Source organism: Sciurus vulgaris, assembly GCF_902686455.1.
Source record: "Sciurus vulgaris genome assembly, chromosome: 14".
NCBI classification, from domain to species: domain Eukaryota; kingdom Metazoa; phylum Chordata; class Mammalia; order Rodentia; family Sciuridae; genus Sciurus; species Sciurus vulgaris.
The window spans coordinates 24,032-32,021 of NC_136475.1; the positions used below are offsets into that span (position 1 = coordinate 24,032).

General features: G+C 47.3%; 1 long non-coding RNA gene across 1 annotated transcript; it reads left to right on the forward strand.

The window, feature by feature from the left end:
* Positions 1-2,898: 2,898 nt before the first annotated feature.
* Positions 2,899-4,115, forward strand: LOC306643435. The gene is made up of 2 exons (XR_013758936.1): positions 2,899-3,005; positions 3,803-4,115. It is a non-coding gene; the product is annotated as an uncharacterized lncRNA (long non-coding RNA).
* Positions 4,116-7,990: the final 3,875 nt, after the last annotated feature.

Genomic DNA, 7,990 nt, shown 5'->3' on the forward strand with positions numbered 1-7,990 from the left:
TTTGTCGACAAAATACCAACTAGCCAATTGTAATCTAGCACGCAAGCACGCAATATATATATGTCTGTCTGTTTGTGCATTTGTGTATTGTCCTGTATGGTCTTTACTCTTGCCTCCTATTAAAATTCTTCGGTGTGTTAGTCCACTACTGTTCTGTTTCTCATTCTTAAACTTCTCATCTCCAATTTGGAGGAAGACGGGTCTATAAATCTCCGGACGGAGAGGAGAAATACTAACCAATGGTCAAATTCACTTCATCCTTTTGGAATTATGCAGGAAACAGGATTTCAACCGGATAGACAACCAGCAGAGGCTCTCTGCTGTAACAACATCTCCAACCCACGCCGGCATCGTCTGATCCAATTTCTATTTTATCTAACCTCTACATTTCTCCTCCTCTCCATAGTGGGATATCTAGTTGCTGTAGAAATGGGCCAAACTCAGAGTACCCCTTTGGCCATAGTAGTCAGCCACTTTGGGGAGGCTCAAGCCAGAGCACGCAATTTGTCAGCTGAGATCAATAAAAAAAAAAATTTGTAACCCTTTGCAGGTCGGAATGGCCCACCTTCCAAGTGGGATGGCCCCCAGAGGGAACCTTCAACCTTCCAACCATCTGAAAAGTCAAAGAGAAAGTCTTCCAATCAGGGAAAATTGGCTACCCAGATCAAATTCCATATATTCTGACCTGGGAAAGCTTAGTAGACAGTGACCCTCCAGCCTGGCTTTCTCCCTTCCTACCGCCACCGCCCTCCCCCACAACTGAAATGCTTGCCCTAAAGAAGTTAGGCTCCTCAGAAAAGCCCACAGCTCCTCACCCCATTCTCCCAGAGGAAGATTCAGACCACCTTTTCTCTAACCCCCCTCCGTATATGCAAGCCCCTATTCCTCCTCAGGACCCAGGACAGGAGGCTGCAGAAGAAAGAGAAGCTGCTGCAGCCGGAAATGAAGAAGAAAGAACTGGCTCGGGAGGGCCAGCAAGGAGAACGCGAGGCCGAGTTCAGCGGGCAGCCTACCCCTCCCAACCAGAAGCTCCAGATTCTACGATCGCTCTGCCGCTCCGAGAAACTGGGCCGCCAGACAACGCTGGCAATACCCGGCTTCAATATTGGCCCTTCTCTACGAGCGATTTATATAATTGGAAGAATCAAAATGCTAAGTTTTCTGACAATCCTAAAGACTTAATTTCCCTTTTAGATAGTGTCATGTTTACTCATCAGCCTACTTGGGATGACTGTCAGCAGCTACTCCGGATCCTGTTTACCACCGAGGAGCGTGAAAGAATCCAGATGGAAGCCAGAAGGTTGGTCCCAGGGGACGACGGACAGCCCACTGTAAACCCTGACATAATTAATGCTTCTTTCCCCTTGTCCAGGCCGCCACAAGATGAATGGGACTACAATACGGCTGAAGGTAGGGAGAGACTCCGGGTTTATCGCCAGACTCTAATGGGGGGTCTCCGGGCCACAGCTCGTAAGCCCACCAATTTGGCCAAGGTATATTCAGTAATGCAAGAAAGGCAGGAATCACCCTCAGCTTATTTAGAAAGATTAATGGAAGCATTTAGACAGTACACTCTTATGGATCCAGAGTCACCCGAGAATCAGGCAGCAGTAGTGATGAGTTTTGTTAACCAGGCAGCACCGGATATAAGGCGTAAGTTACAGAGAATAGAGGATTTAGAAGGGAGAAGTATTCAAGACTTAATGAGAATAGCCCAGCGGGTATTCAACAACAGAGATGCACCAGAAGAAAAACAGCCTAGGGCTACTAGGGAAATGACTAAAGCATTAGCAGTAGCAGTGCAGGGCGGGAGGACAGAGAGAGAAAGAAACAGACTCCCGAGCAATCGGCCACCACCTGGGGACTCCAGGGCACATGAGCTGGGTCAGAATCAGTGCGCCTACTGTAAGGAGGAAGGTCATTGGGCTAGAGAATGCCCTAAAAAAAGAAACCACAGATCTAGAGATGGTAGAGGAACGACTAGGAGATCATCAGTCCTGGTCACCTGAGATGAAATGCACGATTAGGGGCGACGGGGTTCGGAACCCCTCCCCGAACCCAGGGTAACTCTGAAAGTGGAGGGGACTCCAGTGCAGTTTTTGGTGGATACAGGAGCTCAATATTCAGCTTTGACTGACCCTCAAGGAAAGATTTCAACAAGCGCCTCGTGGGTACAAGGGGCTACGGGGATTAAAAAGTGCCCCTGGACCACCAAAAGAACAGTAGACTTGGGAACGGGAAAAGTGTCCCACTCATTCTTAGTCATACCCGACAGCCCCTATCCCTTGCTGGGAAGAAATTTATTAACCAAAATCGGGGCCCAAATTCATTTTCATCCCGAAGGCACCCAGGTAACAGATGGACAAGAAAAGTTGTTACCTATGCTAACTCTTACTTTGGAGGATGAGTATGGGCTACACCAGCAGCTGCAATCCCCTGATAAAAACATTAAAGACTGGGTGCAGCGGTTCCCAGACGCTTGGGCAGAGACTGGAGGAATTGGGCTAGCTAAACATCGGCCTGCCCTCTATATAGAGACAAAACCAGGAGCTAACCCTGTTAGGGTTAAACAATACCCCATGACCAGGGAGGCACGGACAGGAATAACCCCCCACATCAGGCGACTGCTGAACCAAGGGATACTATGACCTTGCCAGTCGGCATGGAACACCCCCCTGCTTCCAATACGGAAGCCCAACTCAAACGAGTACCGCCCAGTACAGGACCTAAGAGAGGTAAACAAAAGGGTGGCGGACATACACCCTCCTGTGCCTAATCCGTATACACTTCTGAGTGCGCTTCCTCCTTACAAACAATGGTGTACGGTGCTGGATTTAAAAGATGCCTTTTTCAGCTTGTCTCTAGCTCCGAAAGCCAAGAGCTATTTGCCTTTGAATGGACGGACATTGATATGGGTATCAATGGACAACTCACCTGGACAAGATTGCCGCAGGGATTTAAAAATTCTCCCACCTTGTTTGATGAAGCTCTACATGAGGACTTGGGTGAGTTTAGGAAAAACCATCCCAACCTAACCTTGTTACAATATGTAGATGATCTCCTTGTAGCCGCTGAAAACTGGGATGAATGCATCCGAGGAACAGAAAATTTACTCCAGACACTGGGGAACCTGGGATATCGGGTATCAGCAAAGAAGGCCCAAATCTGCAGACCTGAGGTAATGTACTTGGGCTATCTCTTAAAGGGAGGAAAACGATGGTTAACTCAAGCCCGAAAAGAAACTGTTCTAAGAATCCCAAAGCCTCAGTCCCCACGTCAAGTAAGGGAATTCCTTGGGTCAGCTGGCTTCTGTCGACTATGGATTCCAGGGTTTGCAGAATTAGCCAAACCACTGTACGAGGCCACAAAAGACAAGCAGCCCTTTAATTGGACAATAGAGGCAGATAAAGCATTTCAACAAATCAAGGATGCCCTCTTGTCAGCCCCGGCCCTGGGACTCCCCGATGTTATTAAACCGTTCTTTCTCTATATAGATGAAAGTATAGGGATAGCAAAAGGAGTCTTGACTCAATACCTAGGCCCCTGGAGGAGACCAGTAGCATACCTGTCAAAAAAACTGGACCCGGTGGCTGCAGGCTGGCCCCCATGCCTACGTATGATTGCTGCCACAGCCCTAATGGTAAAAGATGCTGATAAATTGACTATGGGACAAGAATTACATGTGATTACTCCACATTCTATTGAGGGAATCCTGAGACGACCTCCAGATCGATGGTTCAGTAATGCTCGGCTCACACATTATCAGAGCCTATTGCTTAACCCTCCCAGGATTATTTTTCAGGCACCCTCAGCTCTCAATCCTGCTACGCTGCTGCCTGACCCTGACCTGGACACACCTGTACATGACTGCTCAGAAGTCCTAGCCCAGGTTCATGGGCTTAGAGAAGACCTGCAAGATCATCCGCTGCTTGATGCAGATGCAGTGTGGTTCACGGATGGGAGCAGCTTTTTACATCAGGGTCAAAGGTATGCGGGCGCAGCAGTAGTAACTGAGACAGAGGTGATCTGGGCTGAGCCCCTACCAATAGGCACCTCTGTCCAGAAGGCAGAATTAATAGCTATGACTAAGGCTCTGACGATGGGAGAAGGCAAAACATTGACCGTATACACGGACAGCCGTTATGCCTTTGCAACTGCCCATATTCATGGGGCTATTTACAGAGAAAGGGGAATGCTAACAGCAGAAGGGAAATCTATTAAAAACAAGGAAGAAATTGTGTCCCTGATAGACGCCCTTTGGTTACCCAAGAAATTGGCTATCGTACACTGCCCTGGGCATCAAAAACCAACTGATCCAGTATCTAGGGGCAATTGTTTAGCAGATAAGATGGCACGAGAGATAGCCCTTCAGAGAGACTTGATTATGGTTGCTCAACTCCCAGACTCTGGCCCACGAACCCTTCCAAAAGACCCAACCTACACAGAAGAGGACTTATCATGGATTCACCAGCAGCCAAAAGCCCAATGCTTAGACCGATGGTGGAAAGACTCTGAAAGCCGGATAATACTTCCAGAACTGTTGGGACAGAAAGTGTTGTGCAGGCTCCACCAGACCACCCACCTGGGGACAAGAAAATTACAGGACTTGATGCAGCAAGCAGGAATTAGAATTAAAGGTGTGCAGAATAAGATAGAGCAGATTGTCAAAAGTTGCAGGGTTTGTAAGTTAACAAATGCAGGATATAGTAAGTGGGAATCAGGAAATAGATTAAGGGGAGATAGGCCGGGGGCATATTGGGAAGTTGATTTCACTGAAGTAAAACCTGGAAAATATGGGTATAAATATCTATTAGTCTTTGTAGATACTTTTTCAGGATGGGTCGAAGCCTTTCCCACCAAGCGAGAAACAGCGCAAATAGTGGCTAAAAAGATTTTAGAAGACCTCCTGCCAAGGTATGGATTTCCTATAATGATAGGGTCAGACAATGGGCCAGCGTTTACTTCCCAGGTAAGTCAGGGGCTGGCTACAGTACTTGGGGCAAATTGGAAACTACATTGTGCTTATCGACCCCAAAGCTCAGGACAGGTAGAGAGAATGAACAGAACTTTAAAAGAGACCTTAACTAAATTAACCATGGAGACTGGCGGTAACTGGGTAGCTCCCCTTCCCTATGCCCTATATCGGGTGCGTAATTCTCCCTACAAGATGGGACTCACCCCTTATGAAATCATGTTTGGGACCCCACCTCCAATACTCCCTGATCTGACTGAGCGGCTCCTAAAAAAAGAAAATGTAGATGATTTTGAACTTTTATTTTCCCTCCAGGCCCTGCAGAGGGCCCACAGAGAAGTTTGGCCAAAGCTCAGAGGCCTGTACGAGTCAGGCCCGCCTCCTGTTCCTCACAACTTCCACCCGGGGGACTGGGTCCTAGTGAAGCGACACCGACAGAGTAACCTGGAGCCTCGGTGGAAGGGCCCCTACATGATCATTCTGACTACACCCACCGCTCTCAAAGTCGACGGCATCGCCTCCTGGATTCATCACACCCACGTTAAGCGGACTGAACCCCTTGCTGACATTGTGCTTCCTGCCCTAGACGACTCAACGTGGAGAGTGGACAGGTCCAAAAATAACCCACTAAAGATCAAGCTTTGCCGCCACCGACTGTGATTATGTTCTTACTTTTGCTTTGTTATTTTGCCCTGGCCACAACCACGGCTGTGGCTCCAGTTTTTGGAGCCACCAACCTCAGCCCACATCAGCCTTATGAAATCACCTGGGAAGTAACCAACCCGGCGGCAAGAGTTCCCAGCCTGACTGTGACTGAATACCACCCTTTGTGGACATGGTGGCCTGACCTGCAAGTAGACCTTTGCACTTTAGCAAATGGGGCTTTTTCTGTGGGAACAGGCACTATTAGCGTTAATGAAGAATTACACCTAAGTAAACGGGCCCTTTCAGATACAGTAAGTGGGAGAACAAGGAGATTTAACTGTGTTTATACTCGTGGGAGGGAGGAACTCCAGCATCTCCCCTTCTATGTGTGTCCTGGTTATTCTCACCAGAAAGAATGTGGAGGGGAAGAATCTTATTTCTGTGCTAAATGGGGATATGAAACCACAGGGCAGGCTTATTGGATAAAAGCCTCTCGTGATTTAATTGAAGTCAAGCGAGGTGAAAAAGCCTCATGTAGCAGTAATTGTAACCCCCTGTTAATCACCTTCACTGATAAGGGGAGGCGGGACAAACAATGGACAAGAACCCGGTCATGGGGGTTACGCCTCTATGCTGAGGGACCTGATTTAGGGGTTGTGTTCACTGTTCGGATGATTATAAAGCCATTCACCCAGTCATTAGGGCATAACCAAATTTTACGCCCCCCAGCCCGAAGAATTCCAGTCATCCCCCCTACCCGAGGTCCAAAAATTATTAAATCAGTTACCTCACGATCAACCACCCACTCCTTAAGTGCCCCCTACTTAAGGATCACACAACCCCACAAACAGTTGATTGTAAATCCAATTCAAACAGAAGTTCATCCCCTTCTGAGTCTTTTGTCTTGGTCCTTCATGGTGCTCAATGCCACCCACCCTAATATGACCCGGTCCTGCTGGCTCTGCTATGACACTGTTCCCCCGTATTATGAGGGAGTAGCAGTACAAGCGCATGTTACTACCTCCACCAGCCTCCAGGACTGCCGTTGGCGATCCAAACAGTCCCTAACCCTAGAGCAAGTGTCCGGGCAAGGGCTCTGTTTAGGAAAAGTGCCCCATGCCAGCCTATCCCTCTGTCACTCGACTTGGGGAATCCAACCTCAGGCAGAAAACTCTTTTATAATACCCCACAATGATACCTGGTGGGCTTGCTCCTCTGGACTCACCCCCTGTGTCCACTGGAGTGTGTTAAAACGGTCAAAGGATTACTGTGTTCTAGTCAGATTGGTTCCGCGGCTAATTTACCATGAGCACCAGAGTTTTATGACTATGATTGAACAAGGATGGGGCACGAAACAGAGCCCCATTCGACAAAAACGGGAGCCTATTACTTCTCTAACTCTCAGTCTGCTGCTCGGAGCTAGCCTGGGAGGATTAGGAACTGGAGTAGCATCCTTAGTCACTCAGAGCCAACACTATTCTAATCTAAGGGCAGCAATAGATGCGGACATAGAGCGTTTAGAAGATTCAATCTCTCATTTAGAGCAATCTTTAACTTCCCTAGCCGAAGTGGTCTTACAGAATAGAAAAGGTTTAGACTTAATATTTTTACAACAAGGAGGCTTATGTGTTGCCCTAGGGGAAGAATGTTGTTTTTATATAGATCACTCTGGGACAATCAAGGATAATATGGCAAAAGTCAGAGAAGGACTCACAAACAGAAAGAAAGAACGAGAAGCTCGTCAGAACTGGTTTGAATCTTGGTTCAATTTTTCCCCTTGGCTAACTACTCTAGTGTCTGCTATAGTGGGACCCCTAATATTGTTGCTACTAGCTGTAACTATAGGACCTTGTATAATCAATAGGTTAATTGCTTTTGTTAAACATAGAATAAATATGGTACAACTAATGGTGCTGAGGGCCCAATATCAGCCCGGGAAGCAGTAAGGGTTAAAACTATAGAGACCCAAGATTGGCTCTCTAAATATTCTTGGAAAGGGGGGAATGTAAAGATAGAAAGAGCCCGTACCTGTGTAAACAAAAGCCTCTTCCCTAATTGCCCTCAAACCCCTCATAAAAGCTGCAAAGAATCTTCACCTCTTATCCGTAAAGGCCAGGCAGCTGACCTTGCCGGTGCCAAGGCAAACTTAAAAGATAATGATAACACTCCTCTCGGAGACTCAGAACTTAAAATAACATCATATATATAATTTTATGTCAGCCAATTAAAAAGAACACTGTAAAACTTTTCGCCTTTCATTATAAATAGGCCTGTTGAACAAAGGCTCGGGGCCTCTTAGCATCACCGGGTTACTGTGTGCGCAGAGGACCAGGCTCGAGCTTGCCAATAAATGACTCTTTATTGCTTGCATTG